General features: G+C 38.1%; 1 protein-coding gene across 1 annotated transcript in view; it reads right to left on the bottom strand.

Moving 5' to 3' along the window:
• The window catches only part of LOC124169007 (nose resistant to fluoxetine protein 6-like), a 159,805-nt gene that overhangs the window by 112,285 nt on the left and 27,549 nt on the right, over window positions 1-19,971 (bottom strand). The gene's annotated exons all lie outside the window — the stretch shown is intronic.

The following is a 19,971-nucleotide window of genomic DNA, read 5'->3' as shown; positions in this document are numbered from 1 at the left end:
CTATTAACTTACAACTGAATTCCTTTTCTTTTAGGTTTGAAACGATATCGATACATTGAATTCTATCCATTTACATTGAACGCAGAGGTCCAAAGTTTTCAGAATATTAAAAGGTTGTTACGTGAGTCACTATTTGTTAAACCTTCATGTCTCTGTTCCAATATGTTTATATTTTCATTATTTTTCAACAAAAAGTGAAAGGAAATAGAACTAGAATACTTTTTCATAGGATTCCGTTTAAGCGACATGAATGAAGTTATAAGGATATAATCTCCACTACCCCTGGCAACATTCATGTAGGTATTACATGCGTTCATCAGTATTAATGTATCGTGAGAGGATAAAGATAATAATTTATAAATAAAGTTAAGAAACCCGTACTTGGGACAGGGATCTAACTTGGGACAAAAGATGACTTGCTACTTTTTCAAGTTGACTATCATGATGTTAACAAGGTGAGTTCTTAAACCCGTATCTAATGTTGCATAATCATACTCTCTTCAATGAGTATTGTTGAATTATTAGATTTTTTCTTAAGATCGTGGGTTTTCTGCATGTAATCTTTGTTTCTATTAAATATAAATAAAATACCTACTCCAGTGTCCCGAGTTTTTTAATGTTAACGTGGTTAAAACATTAGAAAACAAAAGCATCCCATGCAAGGGGAAGGTATCGCTAACTTGGGAAAACGAAAAAAAAAAAACAAAATAAATAAGATAAATTAATTCGTTCAATGGTATTGGGCTCAACTACGTGGAAGTTAATACAGGAAAATGAAAAGGAGACTTCGTTGATTTCCACTGATTTATTTCGTCCGTACGACATGTTTCGAACCATAGAGGTCATCAGCAAGTACTTATTAATGACCTCTATGCTTCTAATCAGTGGAAATAGACGAAGTCTCCTTTTCATTGAGTTACATTTAAAAAATAAAATTAAAATAATTGAATAGAATGGTTAGTTAAAAATTCCATATTTTCAAAGAGCAAAATCTCTTCAGAGTTCAAGTTAACGTTTACAGTCTGTGGCTATTTCCCACAGTATTTACCACTTTTTTAATATATGTTAGAACATTAAACCTGTCCCAATTATGGGCTACTGACTTTACTAGAATTCCATTTTTTGCACGCAATTAATTTTAATTAATGGATGTCGCTATTTTATTGGGGTCTCTTTCACGAATACTGTTGAAATGGTGCGTAAACGAATGCTAGCTAATAGGGAATTTTCCGCTCCTCCACAAACCACTGCAAAAACTTAAGCACGATGTCATTCCGGGTACGCCGTGTCATATATACCCTTGAGGCAGCCCGTGAAACTCTGCAAAGGGGTATAAAAGGGACAAGAAAGACGTAACGCCGTTAAGCTGCGGCTAACCAAAACATAAACTGCATCTAGAGTCACGCGGCGTCGGAAAGATTCGCAACGATACCTGACGTAAGAGAGAAACAAATGAAGGGGATGACGCGCCACGGTATTTTTTCAGGCGTCCTCTACCATTATATTCTCTCATGATGGAAATAACCACTCCATACATATACACAAAAAACGAAACCAGTGGTATCGCGGTAATCGACTGCGGAGAATTTATGTAAGTACTTGACTACTTATTCACGATGGGAAGGCAACTGTCATAGGTTGCAAATCGAATTGACTTCACATCTACGTCATTACCACCGCACAAGTGCTATTCTGAGAATTTTAAAGAAATAGCTAAATCTTGCTGGCTTTGTTCTACCAACGTATAGTTGTCTACCCAAGTTTAAATGTAAAAAAATAATAGATGATGGGGTTATTTATCGACCTCGGGTATTTTTAATACCTAATTGTTCACTCTGAGACTGTTGTTAACGTTTTACATGAAATTTAAATCTTGGAGTGTAGGACTTAAAATTGAAATCCAAGTTTTTCCAATGTTAAGCATGAAGAAACCCCGATACATTTATTGCATCAACTTTCTCAGGAAAACTATTCATTATAATCTTTAAGGAAACTTTCAACGTTTTAAAAACCATTTTTAATTATCATACTTACTAAAATGCTTAATAAAATGCAGCACTCTTCAATCTACGAGTTAGAGCACATAGAAAACAAAAAAATTAACCGCTACCCTAAACGTATAAATGTTATTTAGTGAGAGCTGATGCAAGTCGATATGCATACAAATGCACAACCAATATCAATCTAATTTATTCTCTAACCTGGTCATAATTTCGGAATAGGTGACAGCCAAACATTAGGTCAAACAGAGATTGATACATTATTGCGTGAAAAACGATATGTAAAAATAACTATTTGTACTGAAATTTAAAAAATAAATGTTGGTAACAACAAACGAATATATACCGAATGGAGAAAAATTATATTGTGAATTGAAGAGGGAAGTACGTGAAGGAAGGGGATGCTGACAGAATACATTTTAAGTACTACATGGAATACTAAAATGAATATAATAAAATACTATTGCTGCGTTATTGAATTACTTTTACGAAACGATAAAGCGGAAAATCCGAGACAAACACTACTTAACTCTATATGTTCACACTCATAATAGGGACGTTTGCAGCGTTAAAGTTCGGCGACTATTACTTCACTCCCTATTTAGAAAACCAATTATGGCCATTATCTAACGTTATCATTCCTGTCACTTTAACAAAGCATATGCCATGACGGAGGAACAAAAACATAACGCGTGAGATGTTGTTTTCCATCTCCAGTTTGCTCACATACACGAGCGTCCGTTGTCTTGGGCCTCACGTTTCTTTGTAACCTTAAATAGCCAGTTGTCCGCCTGTGTGCTGAAAACATTTTCGCCGCATAAAAACGGCAGTAAAATGTTGAACGTATGCTTCTCCGCGTGAAACAAAATATACGCTGGAGGAAACTAGCACGGGTTATACGTTCGAGAGATTGATTCATCGATACATTCTGCACTTACTGAAATGAAAATTAAGTAATGAAGATCACAGAAGGCTCGATAGCATACTTCAGTACAAGGAAATCCAGAATGTGTACTTAAAATAGCTTTGAGTCGTAAGAATCCGACTCGTTATAGAATAAAACTTTTAAACGATCGTGCTAAAAAAGTGTTTGAATCTCTTCTTTATCTGTGAAGGGAGAATATAATATAATCCTCCGATTTCGTTTCCACTAATGTGGAAGGAAGTGATGACAAGCAGTCGAATACAGAAGTTTAACGACTGTTAATGACCATTATTAATTGAGTGGTATGGAAGCCAAGTGGTACAAGTGATTGCCTTTCTCTATAAACTCCACTTCATAATAGACACTGCCTTTGGCAGCATAGATGGCTTATTTTTATATTGTCGGCGAACATTCTGGAATTTCTCTGGAACGGACCGAAAAAACACCGCCCGGCGCCGAAATTTGAACGCGGGCCGTCTAGATGGGAGTGGAACGCGTATCCATCGGTCCAACACCTAAAAGTATAAAGGTCCATAAAAAGTATCGTGGTCAACAGCGAGCTTCGAACTGTGCCGCACGTTCGAAAAATCGATCTTAATTTCGGCGTCGCGGGTGGTCGCAGTTGCCCTTCTGGTATCACACTCTATATGCTTTGTTGTATATGTGGTGTAAATATCTCGAGGCAACTCCGTGATCCCTTTTTTTTAAATCCTACATGAACACAAAATTTCAACGAAAAACAGGGCCCGCCGTTTTGTATCGTATTGGCCACAAATACTACAACTGAGTCGTGAAAGTTAACAAAAATTAACGATAATAAACCGCTTGACAATATTGTAAATTTTGGTTTCTATTGAATTGAAACAGAAGGTGTGGCATTAATTTTAACATGCTGAATTTCGAAAAAAAATCGATTCGTGCAATTTTTACGAAATTTGTTAAACTTTGAGGCCAAGTAATTTGTTTAAAAAAGTTTCCTACGAAAAACGGTTTGCGTAAAAAAACGGACTAATGAATTGACAACAACTGTGCAAAGTTTCACATTCCGAACTCAAATAAATCGGTTTTGAGGTTTTGTCCAGCTTTTTTCCATTTCAGCCCACTGTGCGGCGCCGAAATTTGGATGCGGATGTAGATGGGAGTGGAACGGTCGGTCCAACGCCTTGGTGTAGCAAATGCGCCACGCTACTCCCCCTTGGAGGAAAGAGATATCGCACGGTAGACGGCCGGGGCAAGTGGTAATATCTGGTGATGGTGCTGATGGAGCTGGCGGAGAGTCCTCCTCAAGAAGATGGGCTGGCTTGAGACGGTCGATTGAAACATTGGATGGTTTGCCATTGACGTTTCGGGCACAAGTCACAAACGATTTTAATTTTTTTTTATCAAAAGATACAAAAATCCTTTGCCACGCACAATGTTACTGGGACCAGTGGCGCAGCGAGGGGAGGGGGGATTTGGGGGATAAACCCCCCCCAGAGCTCACAGAAATTTTGAAGTTAAATCTATTTTACTTAATTGGATTAATATTGCTTATAGAATAGTGTGAGGATTAATAAAATGTCCCTCAGAAGGCCGTAAAAATCACCACTTTGAACCATTTATCTTAATTTTTTCCGGCGGAGGGACTCCGCACCTCCCGCTTACCCTGGCAGGTATGCAATACCCCCAAGCCCCCCAGTATTAGTTGGGCCTGAAACCCCCCCTAGCCTTAATTCCTGGCTGCACCCCTGACTGGGACCGCATAATTATGGAAGCAATAGAGACCCGCCTCAATTCCAAAAATTTCAATCGGGACACCCGGCTTTCATCTTAGCAATACATGGACACCTGTAATCAGCGCATGAAAAACATGAGGGTTTGTACGTGAAGAATTTCAAAAGACCTACAGCCAATCGGACGACACCTGAGTCGCATTGTTGTCCTCGGTAAACGGTCGATCCAGTTCAGTGTGAAATTGGACTTCCATAAAGTAACACAGCCTTGAGGATGGGAGACAAGTCGTCTAACGAAACTTCGGCTTGTATGAAAGCATTAACCTGGCTGGGAACCCGAGAAATATTCGTCAGAAGTCACAAACGGATTGTCGGAGGAGATGTACTCAGAGCTATAAGTATCCTGAACTATTGTATTGCGGGCAGTGGCCACAAAAGAGGAGAAAAGAATTTCGGGGGACCATAAACCCTCCCTCCCCTCGGCCGACGAGCCTGACGCTAAGCACGTACCCCAAAGTGCTCACCTCCAGTCCATTCTTCACAACCACGCAGGGGAAACAGGAAAAAAACGCAAATGTCCTTCATCATGTTTCGAAATTTTAGAATTTTTCGCGGAAACACCTTCGCAACACTAGGCGGAGTAATTCTAGGTAAATCCAGAGAATCTGCAAACAGTTCCAAGAAATCTTGGGTTGAACACATGAGCAAAAATAACGAAAGGTACAAATAGACGCTTTAAAAAAACAGTACAAAATCCCTAAAAAAATAAATAATAAGCTTTCGATCACTCGTGAAATAAAGCGTTGGTGCGGATTACGTATAATTGAAATGATTTGATGACAGATAGGAAATTAATATCAGTGGAAACGTATCTATACCTAATATGCGACCACGCTTTATTATCCGAGTGATTTAAAACTTATTTTTTTACATTACGTGCATTTTATACTCTTTTTTAATTTGTTTTTTATAGATCGGTTATTAATTTTTTTTATTTTTAGTGGTGAATCATGTAGTCATAATCATGTAATACATAACTGTCCAAAAATTTATAAATAACGCTATATTTTGAGAAAATTTAGAAATATTTTTACATATAGAAATTTAGTTCATTAATTAGAGCACAAAGGAAAAACAATTGAAATGTAATTACTTAATGTCAACAGTAAGAAGAAAGTGTGCAAAATTTCAAGCCGATCCGACAATGGAAAGTGGGTTAAACATCAATCATAGATTCTGCCAATGAAACTGAAAAACATGCGAAGAAAGTTAAGAAAAAACATTAAATGAAGCATAATTTGCATTAAATTTAATGAGATGGTCTCCTGAAGACGCTTGATCAATTCAACACTTGTTTGGCGTCATAATTAGACGATTTCTCTACAGCTATCGTCCAGACATAATAACATCGTAAAGAAGGTTTCAGGATTCAGGACCAGAGAGGCGCGGATTTTTACGGCGTTCGGAGCCGCTGGAGACCCATGGGCGAGTTGCACATCGAAACGCCGGAAGATGATATGGAGGACCTTAACCGGTGTGTGACAAGAGAAATCTTCACTGCCGTTTATTTATTTATTATCAGCAGATACACCATTTACAAAACAACATACACATATGAGAAACATAACAAAAATGCAAAATATATCCATTAACTTTAAGAAGAACACAAAATATGTAAAGCTGAACTCAACGAGCAATAAATACGAGGGCAAACTTAAAAATAAGGTCTCCTAAGTCATTGCGTCTCCGCATGAAGCTCTAGCAGCAATCCATCAACACCACCGTGTTCCTTGGATTCTCCACTACCACTCTAGACCGCCGCGAAGAAGTTGTCGACCGCTCACTGTTGGCCCAGCACAGAGGCGGATACAGATGGGGGGCGCAGGGGGCGCGCGCACCTCCCTTGCGGGTACGGCCGTATTGGCAAACATGGCAGAACCACGATTGTGACTTTTTTAATATCATAAGATGGCATTGTCTTATATATGTGTATAATTACATTAATTAAAATTTTATTTTACTCTGCCTGTGACTTGATTATTTTTTATTGCGATATCGCGATAAAAAGTAAAGGCAACTCAATATATATTTTGCGCCCCCCCCTTGAGTGTTTTCTGTATCCGCCCCTGGCCCAGCAGCCGTTTCCATGGAGCTTCCCCTCACGTCTCCGTCTAGCTGTGAAATGCGGTCTGTCATATGATTTTTGATCGGGAAAAAGGTGGCAACTACCGACATTAATCGCCAATAGGGTAGTTTCCTTCATCAAAGAAAACGAAAGGCATTGATTGCGATTCGTTACCCACCATTAGTGTATTCATAATATACAAATTACTTTGTTTTAGAAATACTGGTTTAGGCGAATGGCAATGGTCAATTTTATCCTCATTTGAAAAAGGCCAGATTGGCGCCCATGCGATGTCACAGGGACCTAGTTTCTATACGAGTAGATAGGAGTTTTACATCGTCTGAGATTACCAATGCATACATGAGGCACAGAGCTGAGGGAAACATGTCTTAATAATCACCTATTAAAACTGGCTAAGGTCGGAAAGTTTTCTTAGTTTGATAACGTATTAACAATCCTTATTTAAGCCAAGCTCTACCAGCAAGCAGGGAACTCTGCTACCTGCTAGCATCCTGCGTCGTATCAGCGCTCAAAGCCTCGCTCCAAGGTCACCTCACTTGCGGCAGCGGGAACCAGAACGACGTCACACAGAGTTTTCCCAGCATTCATACTTATCCGTCGCGTTTTCGCGCGCTTGAAAATTTTCACTTTTCGTTTAATCGCGAAAAATAGATATCGTCATTTAAAAATCTAAAAGCGTGAATTACGTACTCCAGGAGTAATAATCTTTCGATTCAGGCAATAAAAAAATAATAGGAAACCACCCTATTGGTTGAAGTTTACGCTGAAAAATGTATGGCTGTTAAAAATGTTCGTTTTGAGTCGCCAATATGGCGACTCAAATCACCACTAGCAGCGCTAGCGTCGGTGACGTAATTTTCCAAAATGGCGGACACATTGGTGATAAAGCATGTTAATAGATTAGATCGCAACGAGCGTTATATGGCTATTTTGCTCCATTATCTGTTATATTTTTCCTTAATATCTAACGAGTTCATAAGTATCGTATATGCACGTCACAGTACAAAGGATTTTCCGTACGTAGTGCACTTTTTCATTCAATATATATCGTTTTTTGAACCACTCTCCATGACATTGGTCCACATTTATCTATTCCGTTGGATCATTATTAACTTCATTTTATAACTCTATCGTAATGTTTCAACTTATAAAACGTCATGGGAAATACTAACAAGGCGATGGTCTCGCCGAGGAAATCGACGATGAGGAGAAATTAAGCGTTTCTCAATGTTATTCGGTGGCCTTATAGAACCCTGAAATAGGAACTCTGATCCATTACATTCCCTTCAGATTCCTTTTTTGAAACTGTTTTCTCCATAAAGCTTCCTCTTATATTACCCATGGTTGAACTGTGCTTTTAATGTCCTCATTTATTTTTACTTCAATGGCTTTGTATTGATGAAACTGCATGCTAACTGAAATTTAATTCATAAGCATTTTATCATTGCTCTCTCTAACTCGTGTGAGTATTGGGCCCGTAATTGAACTGTGACTTTAATGTCCTCACTTATGTTGACTTCAATGGCTTTGTTTTTGTGAACCTGCATGCCAACTGAGCCTTACCTCATGAATATTTTATCATTGCTCTTCCTAAGAAATCACTTGTCTGATGATTAGGCCCTTGATTGAACTGTGATTTTAACGTCATCACTGTTGTTGACTTCAATGGCTTTGTTTTTGTGAACCTGCTTGCCAACTGAGCCTTACTTCATGAATATTTTATCATTGCTCTTCCTAAGAAATCACTAGTCTGATGATTAGGCCCATGATTGAACTGTGATTTTAATGTCCTCACTGTTGTTGACTTCAATGGCCTTGTATTTATGAACCTACATGCCAACTGAGTCTTACTTCATGAACATTTTATCATTGCTCTTCCTAAGAAACCACTTGTTTGGTGATTACTCAGGGAAAAATTTCTGCTGTGTAAGTCATTTGGAACTGTCATCTATCTGCTTTGTACCACTGATTTGTATGTACTTTCGAACTGCTGTGGAATTGAAACACGGTACACAGCAGTTCATGACGTCATAGCGTCCTACCATGTCATCAACTCATTTGTAACACATTTTGAACTGCTTTGGATTTCCATTGGAAACTGCTATGGAACTAATTTTCAACCTTTGGAACTCATTTGGATTTAAATTTGGAACTCGTTTGTACCACTCGTTCATCCGTTTTGAAACTGATTTGTACCAGTTGGACACCCATTTGGAAACCATTTTTACACCATGCCACCTGCTTTGTAGCAGTTCAAGATGACGTATTCAATTTTCTTGAAGTTTATTTTAGTCTGTTTCGGAAATTTAGGCAAGATGAATATTGCGAATTGAAGTGCGGCAGTGCCATCATTTCGCAATAGCTCCATTGCATTCCAAAGCATTAGTCATAAGCGAAGGACCTTCAAGCTCGACAAGCTTAGCACAAGTTTCATATTTTCATATTGCGGAGTGAGGGGTAAGTCACTTTGGTGGTCAAGAAAGTCCTTATCGAGAGCTTAATTCCGATCTAACGTGGTTGATGTGGATCATTCAGTGTCCATTTTTGAGTGAAATGCCTTCGTTTCTGGACATTTTCTTGAAAACCGTCATGTTAAATATCTGAAAATTCAATGGAAAATGCGAAAAAAGGCCTTTCCGGGTAATCGAACTTGTCTACCTCGACATTGAAATATATTTTCGAAGGAGGGATTCATGGCGAAAAAATTCAGTCCTAAAATACGGATCCAAATATGGACATAAACCATTTCCTAGGGATCGCGAAGACAATACATCGGTATGTTTTATGTATATTAATCGATGCAAAATACTACTTTTCCGGTAATATCAAAGAACGAAAGCAATGAAAAAAAAGGTTGCAAAAATGCCGTAAAATTCAATATTTATATGCGCGAAGTATACTTTGAAAGCATAGACATTGATGTTTTTACGATAATAATATACTTGGAAACGCAAAAAAAAGCGAGCGCTATGAAGTTGTTATTGAATACCTTTATTATACGCAACCAAGATTCTCGGCATGTAGTGAAGATAATCTTGTCGCATTTCACATCGGACCCAAAAATACGATTTAAGCAACAAGGAAAATAGAATAATTTTTAAACTCATTCGAGTGAATATTTGGGAGTTCCGTTTCTATTAACTGACTTGCGATTATTTCTTAAACCACTTATGCATTTTTATTGCATATATTAAAGAATTTCGTTTTCTCGACCAAACGTATCAGACTGAACCTGGCCATGGTATGTTGGCGCGTGGAAGACTGTTCCAAAACAAATGATGACGTATATAAATCGCATGGATTTGTTCACAAAGAATTGCAAACGTATGGAAAGCAGTAGCACATGAATCGTCTCCGTATACAGCAGTTACAATACGAATAGGATAGTTTCCTATTATTTTTTATTGCCTAAATCGAAAGATTATTACTCCTGGAGTACGTATTTCACGCTTTTAGATTTTTAAATGACGACATCTATTTTTCGCGATTAAATGAAAAGTGAAAAATTTCAAGCGCGCGAAAACGCGACGGGTAAGTATGAATGCCGGGAAAAAAACTCCGTGTGACGTCGTTTTGGTTCCCGCTGCCGCAACTGAGGTGACCTTGGGGCAAGGCTCTCAGCGCTGATACGACGAAGGATACTAACGGGTAGCAGAGTACCATGCTAGCTGGTAACGCTTGGCTTAAATAAGGATTATTAATACATTATCAAATTATCAAAACCTTATATAGAAAACTTTCCGACCTTAGCCAGTTTTAATAGGTGATTATTAAGACATGTTTCCCTCAGCTCTGTGCCTCATGCATGCATTGGTAATCTCAGATGATATATAACTCCTGACTACTCGTATAGTATCTTAGGTCCCTGTGACGTCACGTGGAGTGGCATCGCATGGGCTCCAATCTGGTCTTTTTCAAATGAGGATAAAATTGACCCTTGCCATTCGTCAAAACAAGTAGGTATTTCTAAAACCAAATAATTTGTATATTATGAATACACTAATGGTGGGTAACGAATCGCAATCAATGCCTTTCGTTTTCTTAGATGAAGGAAACTACCCTATTATGACATCTGAAAATGCTATCCAATCGTTCAACAAGAATGGGGAACTTGCATGAATTTTTTTTATTTCATAGGCGGACAGAAAATTATTTTCTGAATACAACAAAGAAAACCGCATGTAAATCTGAGTTTTCCTTCGCGAGATATTTAATGATAAATATAACGAATTTTAAAGCGCGGGAAAAACTCCCTCACCCCCCAAGCCACTGCCGATGAAGCCTCGATGACGTCAAAGGTGCCTAAACATCACGCGAAGCTATTGTTGTGATTGTTTGTAATAGTTGCCAGCAGTTGTGAGAGCTTCGTTTGTTAGACGTGTTGATTATTTTATATTTAAAGATAAATATCCGACGATAGAGGCTTGGAAGCCCTCGTTTTTTGCATTATTTATAATATTAATATCTGAATAAGGGCATAAAATTTAAAACTGGAGCAGTTAAACCAAAAATTTGATAATACCTAAATAACATCGTTGTAGGAGTCTGAGCCGCGGCCATTGGAAGGGGGATACGTTAATTGTAAGTTGATGTTATCGACGGCATATCATTCATTTAAGTATGTAATTAGAACGATTTTGATGTTTACTAATGTCCGCTTAGCTTTTGTATACAATGACTTCATCCGTTTATTCGTAGGTACCGGAGAATTCGTCGTTTAGGACTGTCTGTGCTTGTATTATGAGGAGAATTCCAGTCAATGCAACTTTTGCTAGCTGATTGGAGACATCTAGGAACATTTTTGTGCCAAAATAGTGTTATTTTCAACGTGACATCTCCCGTTAAGCTACTGCTACTAATCACAGTGCCAGTGGTTGTAATGCACTAAGTTTGACGAGGTTGAAAAATATCGGCCAAGAGTTATCAGTGTTCCATCGTGATTGAATTGTAAAAAGTGCTATTACGCTATCGATAAATGTCTAACAGTAGTGTAAAAATTGTTAGTGGCATGCTAATCTCCGTTGTTCACCGTAGATATGACATTTCACGATCACGCTATTGAAATAAAAACTGTGTGAAGTTTGTTATTCCATTATTTCAACGAATAGTAGTGAGAAATGTCACCTGTGTCACTTCTGTGGGCTAATTTAAGGGTTTAAATCAGTGAATAAATAGTTGTATTCATCATAACGAGTTCTTTTATTGTAAGTTGTACGTGATGAATATAAGAATGTGATAGTGACATCCAGTTTTGATAAGAGTATTTGCCTATTTCCCACTATATTTTTATGGTATATGCTAGTATATTGTTTATGGATTTACCTATATTATTGAAATAGGTTGTAGCTTGTGTGTGTGTTGGCAGCGGAACCGATTCGCGATCTCACATGTGGATTGTGTGCAGACTGTTTTGCTGTGAATTCGTACCGTAGGACGGATAGGACTACCTTCTCCGTTAATCCGGCGTTGCCAAATTCAACAGCACAGCTTACTCTAATGTCAACAGCACAGCTTACGATCGTTATCCTCCAGTATTACAAGTTTCTTTTACAACTCGATTTGCCGCCGACGTATAGCAATAATTTGTCTTAACAAATTCCATGAGGGTCGTGGCATCAATTTTTGGTGTCCTAAAAAAAGGCTGGTGTCCTAACACCCCATGCCACACGCCTTTTAGGCTGCTTGCGGGGTATTATGTAGACGTAGATGAATTTCAGGTGTACTATTCGAACGAGTGGCAACGTTATCATCCATTTTTCTGATAACCAAAACACACGAAGTGAAACGCTTGTACTTCATCATCCCGATGCCGCATTATTAATATCCCAAGTAATAATCTAGGCACAATAGCAATAGGAAAACTTGCCCAAGAATAACAGAACAAAATAAAGTGACGATGAGCGGCTAAATACTCCCTCAAAACAAATTTTACACCATGCGCTCAGCGTATTTCCCTACTCCCTACGGTTGTTTAGGCACCTATGACGTCACGTCTGGCCTCGGCAACGCTCGGGTGTCTTCGCGCAGTGGTCGGCTCAGAGAAATTTTTCTCGATTTTAAATGCAATTTTTTTATTTCTTTTGATGCTGAATGGAGAAACTGAAGGTATTTTTGCGAGCTAATGTATCCATTTGACTTATTCAAAATAGTTTTTAGAGCAATCTACGACCCATGCAAGTTCCTCATTGCAAACGTATGGAAAGCCGTTACACATGAATTTTCTCCGTTCACAGCAGTTACAATACGAATGATGACGTCTGGAAATCCTGCCGAATCTTGCAAAAGGGGTTCCAAATGTGCAGAAAGCAGTTCCACGCGAACACACTCTGTACAAAGGAGTTCCAAAGCGGATCACAAATGAGTTACAAACGTCTTCATATTTCTAATTTTTGGTACAAATGAGTGGAAATGAGTTTCACAGCAGTTCCAATGCAGATTTTGATGTTCCAAAGCAGTTTCAAAAGGGTTCCAAAGCAAATATTTTTCCTGAGATAGGCCCGTGATTGAACTGTGATTTTAATATCCTCACTGTTGTTGACATCAATGGCTTTGTATTTATGAACGAGCTTGCTAACTGAACTATTTTATATTGACTACGAAGCCCTTTATGTTATCCACCTGCCACTTTTCTATGTAGTGTACCACAAATGTTTTTTCTTCCCCCCCAAGTTTACGTCCCTGATCTGAGTAGGAAACCCATCACTTTATTCTTCCTTAAGAGTCAACACTCATGTAATCTTCATAACCTTGGTACTCACTACCTACCTCTTCCTTGTATCCTGTTTTTAAAATGTCCAAAAAGTATAATAAAAAATGAATTCACATAAAATTTTCTTCAATTTTGCTTAAGGCCATCCTAATTTTCTGTGGTATTGCTGGTACCTTAGTTCATGGAATCTATTTTACCTGGTCACTTGTTGTTAGCTAATTTTGATGAATAATGGGGGAAAGATTCGAGGACATTGACAGAAAGTAGTAAGTGGGCTGTAATGATGAAAAAAGTAGTTGTTAAGGTAGGTACTTGAAAACAAAGTTTTGCAGTATCGAGAGGATTTAAGTCCAATTTAGTAATTTTCAGTGTATCATAGATGAAAAGAAAAACTTTGTTGTTATCCTTTAATGTCAATATAAGTTGTGTTCACAAAGTTGATCCTGAGTCAATATAGGTTATTGTCTGCATGTTGCACCATTACTTTATTTAATCTATCCACTCCACCATCACTTGATAAGAGTCCAGTCACACTGAGTGAAAACCATCGAAGGGTATTTGTAAATTAAACTCAATAATTCTGGCCTCGTTGAGTGGGACAAAGGCTTCGGTTTGCAAGCTGAAGGTCATGGGTTCAAGGACTGTCTGATATAGTTTTCCTCTCCAGTGCATGGGTGGTTGTGATTGTACATAATTAATTTTTAAAATACCTAATGTAGGGTCCAATTAGGCTTTTTAGGGGTGCCATTAAGTTTTATAATTAGGACTGTATTATCAGTTCAATTGGGATTTGTTGCATTATAATTTACCAATTTCAGCACATCAATTTAAAAAAGTGACGCAGTTGTAGGAATTAGGGATAAGGATTGCCCACCAATAATCAGAAAATTCTGTACTTCTCAGACCTCTCTGTAACTGTAAACTCTCCCTAAATATTTTATTGCCATCCCCAAATGTAACTTGCATTCACCACCAATGATGGGAAGAATCAAGTCAAAATTGCTCAGTCAACAGTAGAGAGTAGAATCGTTTAGGTTGAGTCTATTTTGAGTAATTTGTAGGGAAAGGGGCCAGTGAGTAGGAAGTAAGAAAGAATTTAGTGGGCTGGAATGGTTACTCACTAGTACAGCAGCTGCATGATACCATTAGGTCAGGTCTGTACTTTAGCATGTCAAGGGTGTTTAGTTCATAATGACTGGAGAAAGACCAAAAAATTTGTTGGTGGAGAGGTGAAATAACCTATAAGTGGATGGAGTGATGAAGAAGACAGTGCAATTGGAAGAAATGATTGCATTGGCTTACTCAGCCACCATATCCATATTGCACTTCCACCTTATTTAACCTCTCCAATCCACCTTACTCCTCATCAGAGACTTATAGATAAGCACTTCTCATCAAAAAGACATAAATAATGTTAAGGTACCCAGCTGGCCTTATAAGAATGGACCTGACTTCAAGTCATCATTTGAGATTATGTTAATCAACACACAACTATCAGTAGAATGTCTGCAAAACAACTATCATAGAACTATATGAGTACCTATTGGTACTGAGAAGCTTCTTCTAGGTAAAAGGAGCAAGGAAATAGGAGCATATATAAGAAGCATAGTGAACCAAATGGTACCTACATGACGTATGGCTACAGTAAGATACATTATTATCACCAAAGGTAGTGGTTCATTATTTTGCTCACACAGTGGGGAGAGTAACAAATAGAAAATATTTTAACTAGGTACTTTTATAAATGATTTCTACTTCAAATATCATATACTCTGAGGAGTTACAAAGAATATAATATGAATGCCCTGAAGGAGGATTAACTTTTAATATCACTTGGTTTTTTGGTGGGAAGCTACTTCTGCAGAACAGAGATTAAAAATGGAGGAACGTTTGCATGAGTTAGAAATGTTTTTTTTTTCAATCAATGGGGAAGTTGCATGAAAATTTTTTCATCGAAATAATACATGATTCTTATAGCAATTTTCACCAGGAATCCATTTTCACCAATCAAACTTCTCGTAAACCATTGATTTTATCATTAAAATGCATTTAAAACAGTGAAATCCGTCTACAAACGCGAAGTTAGCTCTGATTGTTGGTGACGTCATTTCTCCCTACGTCGTTATCGTTTTGCATGCACCGCCGCAGAAGCTACAGTGAAGCACTCGTTGAGTAAGTGAATATCTCGGTATTTTTTTAATTCGTGTTTTCTCTGAGACATGTTATGATGTTATTTAGTCACGTAAAATAGTTTTCATCCATTTTCTATAATCGTAGAAAAGGAATATATCGAATATTTGCGAAATGGAAGACGGTTTCGTGTAAGCTGTTGCGATAATCTCCCAAAGGTGGATTCCATAATGATGGATTTATATTTTAAAAGTAACCAGGACTTTTTGGCGGCATAACTTAGAGAAGTGAAGGCTTCGCGCTAAGTTTTTCTAGTTTTTTTTTATCATTAATGGGCCAGCTTTTACGAATACAGAAGTAACTACTTGGCCTCTATTCAAAATTTCTGCATGAAATATTGCTGCATCTAGTTACTGCTAATGTAGTTGATATGATATGAGTTATGATTTTGTGCTTTCAGTATATCAGCTTTTTAATTCAGTATGTTGTCAAATGCTTTCTGTGGACAGATTTAAGATAATTTCGCTGTTTTTGAAATGAAAAATACAACTTCATTTTGAAAAAATGGTTTTAAATGAATCGTTCAAAGTATTTTCCGACGCTACCTTCAAATTTTCCCCATCATTGTGGCAGAACCCGAATATCGTTACGGAAGAATTGTTTGTCTTTTAAAGCTATCCTGTAATCCTGTTTTTGCACCAAATGGTTATCAATGCAGGAATGAAGGACAAGCTCTTCTCACAATATTCTCTGACCTTTTTTATTACTCTCCCAACGTGTACCCTAAAACTTTCTATTTGCTTAGTTACCTTAACTTCATCTTTAGAGATCTTTACATTCTTGGAAACACTTGATGGTCTAATTAACTCTCAAATTTTACCACTAAATGAGTGAGCAGGTTGTTGGAAGCCGCGATCTGCCACTACCCCACAGCCTTTTGGAATTTGCTCAAGAAATTCATTCGAAGAGAAAACTATCTATTGCCCAGCCACCATAACCCCTCGAAATGAAATTTTCTAAAGAAGAATCATATGATTTTTTTGATTGAGTTTAGATAGAAATATTTAAGCTGTAAACATTCCATTAATTTTACAGTAATGTTAAAAGCTGATTCCTTTGAAAAACATTATTTATATTTTTCTGTACTATCAGCAGTATACTGCACTGATTGCTGTAATAAACCGTTTTAGAGTTACCTTAGCAATTCACTTTTTTTCGGTTAGTTTTAGCATTATACCTTTCGCAGCGTAATAAACTAAGCGCAGATTGATATACTTATCGCAGTAAAAAAAACTGATCTATAAAAGAGAAAATGCGTTATGTGTCACTCACTGCAGTGAGGACTTATCTATTTTTTATAATCCTATTCAGGTTAAACTTTGCCAATTTAGGTTACCTGGCTTTTCAATTTCTATTCCTAAGCAATCAATAATTGACACTACATGCGAATAGCGAGCAGGAAAGGGAATTAGTATATTAAGCAACACCTTATTTTTGTCAAACCAAAAAACTAGATTTTTCAAAAAACTAACCACTGGAATAATGGAAGCAGAGAAATATTGTGCCGCTGCAAATGTCACTTTTTGGCACGCACCTCCACGGCAAGGTTGAAAAGGGAATTAATTAGTGCTAGAATGCCATTTGTTGCCTTTCCTGGTAATTTTACATGTCAGTCGACGCGAGAAAACTTCAATCCTACTCAAAGGATGTTCGTAATATGCGACCTGATTCCGTTGAGTTTGGAAACCAAAGCATGTTTACCAGATTTACGCGTTCAGTAACATAGTATATCGATCAAATATCTTAGCAGTATCTTCAATTAAGTATTTAGGGTCCATAGAGACTATTTACTGTGCATAAAACGACGACTTCAAATAATTAAGTTCCAAAGAAAGTGAAATATCCAACAGTGTCTCAGAGTCTCTAAGCCCCCGCGTCGCGGAGCCGGGACGTGAAGTGCGATAAAAAAGTTGCGCTCATTTCCGCAGCTGCAAACTTTTTTCCAAGATGTTTGCTTTATACTCTTAAGCTATCTCTACTAAATACTCTCAGTAAAAATTGGAGAACTATTATTTCTCAAACTAAAGATAATGTCTACTTTATGTCAGGTTTTGCCATAAATACGGAGCCGCCATTTTGCGACATTATACCACATCGATATCAACCAAAATATTTAAAAATAATGTAAAATGTAGATAAAGTATCATATTACTGGAATATAATGTTTTTTACTGCATTAAAATCCTTCAAAAACTCTACGAGCAGCTTAACTTCTAAGTTTTTCGAAGAAAAATGAGATCGGGCGTGTTTTTGGAAATTTGGTCGTGTTTGGTCCTCTGTATCTTAGCAACGGATGAGATCTATGAAAAACGACATATTGTTTCATGATCGCCAATCATTAGTGAGCATATACGTCAAATTTCAAGTCTCTACCTCAAAAAACGCTATTTTGGAATTTTGTCCGGCTTTTTCCGATTTCGGACCACTGTGCGCTGTCGAGGACGAGACATTGGGATCTACTGGGCTTAAATATTGAAGGATTCGTTGAGTCTAATTTTCCTTGACATAACCATGACAAGTAACCCAGTCTTTCGTGATAGCAATTGACAATAAAATAATTTTCACTGGCTATTCTTGAATACAACGATGGCTTTTTTCCATCAAAAACAAAGTACTATACTTGGCCTTTTGGCTACATATCTCCCTGTCTGATTACATGTCAGAGCTGCTGCTGCTGCTGCCGCCAAATTAGGAATCACTTATCACACTCTTCTTCAGTAGTTGAATTGCTAATTTCACTAGCTGCAATACCATCTAGCTTTTACAGGCGGAAGAACCTCATAGGAGAATTAGCAGCATTGGCAGAAACAGGTTTTTCTCTGAATACCAAGAGTTTTTGTTTTTGGCTTCAATTAGCATTACTTTTCCTGACCTCGACTTTCCACCACTTCTTCAGGTTGCCTTTCCTCCTGTGGCACAAAGTCAGTTGATTGGAGGAAGTAGTAGTTATATATCAGTGAGTTTCTTACACATTTTACGCTTAGCGTAGCGTAGCCGTAATGGTTTTGAGGGAGTTCAGATAGGAATACTACGAATGTTAATCAATTGGTTTCGGAGAGGGGCAAGGTAGCCTACTGCAGTGGCGCAGCGAGGGGGGTTTGCGGGATAACGCCCCCCCAGAGCTCAGATATATTTTCAGTTAAATCTATTTTGCATAATTGGATTAATATTACTTGTAGAACAGTGTAAGGATTAATAAAATAACCCTCAGAAGGCCGTAAAAACTCACCATTTTAAACCATTTATCTGAAATATTTTCTGGCGGAGGGCCCCCGCATCTCCCGCTCCCACTCTGGCGGGTAAGCCATACCCCCAGGCTTCCCAGTATTAAATGCGCCTGAAACGGCCTTAATTACTAGCTGGGCCCTTGGCCTACTGTACGTATTCTTATCATGATTAATCATTGATAAATTCAAAAAAATACAATAATTTTAAGCCATCGGATACTACGACGGCTGTTTGGTTGTGAATTTCCCAGACTAAGTCGAGCCTCGCCACCTGTTGGCGATACCACGAATTGTCGGGTTTTCGTTTTGGTTTTGTTTTGTTTTGTCACTCCGAGAATGGGAGTGAATAGGCAGTCGTCCAGTGAACTTCGCAAGCATATGAGCAACCCCAGGAGAAGGAGCCATGTCGCGCCCCCGACGGGAACAACAGCAGCGGTGAGTGGTATGCCATCGGCCCGGCTCGACTTTGATTTAAACAGTATACAGTCCACTTTTATTATCACGATCGGAAGTGATCATATGGTCCTTCGGGCCGGATTTGTCGTTGTAGAATCAGTGTTGGTGTTAGAATACTTTTGGTTTTCCCTTTTTTGGTTGGTTTTATTAGGGAACGTTGAAAATGCCAGTGATCGACGATGTAGAGTTTCGTTTGCATCTCTCTTAGCGAAGATGGGTCGTATTGATAATGTCGCTAAAGATTTCGAAAAGAATTCGAGTGATGTAAAAAAGAGGAATTTATTACGAGCTATGACGGACCACGTGGATAGTCTTTTGGAGGAATTCAATGAGGGTATTTTGAAATTAGCCTCGTTGTACGCGAAACAGTCCCCTCCCGTCGAAAAGGACAAGGAATTGCGTAAGTCTACGGAGGAGTTCGAGGCTATGTTTTTTAATACTAAGGCAATTCTTCTGACATATTTCCCAGATATAGAGCCACACTTAAGGTCAACGGGCCAACTTGCGACCGGGGAAAGTAATTCAACTCATACCGTAGCTCTCCCTAAGCTCGATTTAGTCGCGTTTAATGGCGATTTAATGCAATGGCAGTCATTTTATGATGTA

Source organism: Ischnura elegans, chromosome 12, assembly GCF_921293095.1.
Source record: "Ischnura elegans chromosome 12, ioIscEleg1.1, whole genome shotgun sequence".
NCBI lineage: Eukaryota > Metazoa > Arthropoda > Insecta > Odonata > Coenagrionidae > Ischnura > Ischnura elegans.
The sequence above is the reverse complement of the archived record's forward strand: the minus strand, read 5'-3'. Positions and strand labels throughout refer to the sequence as shown.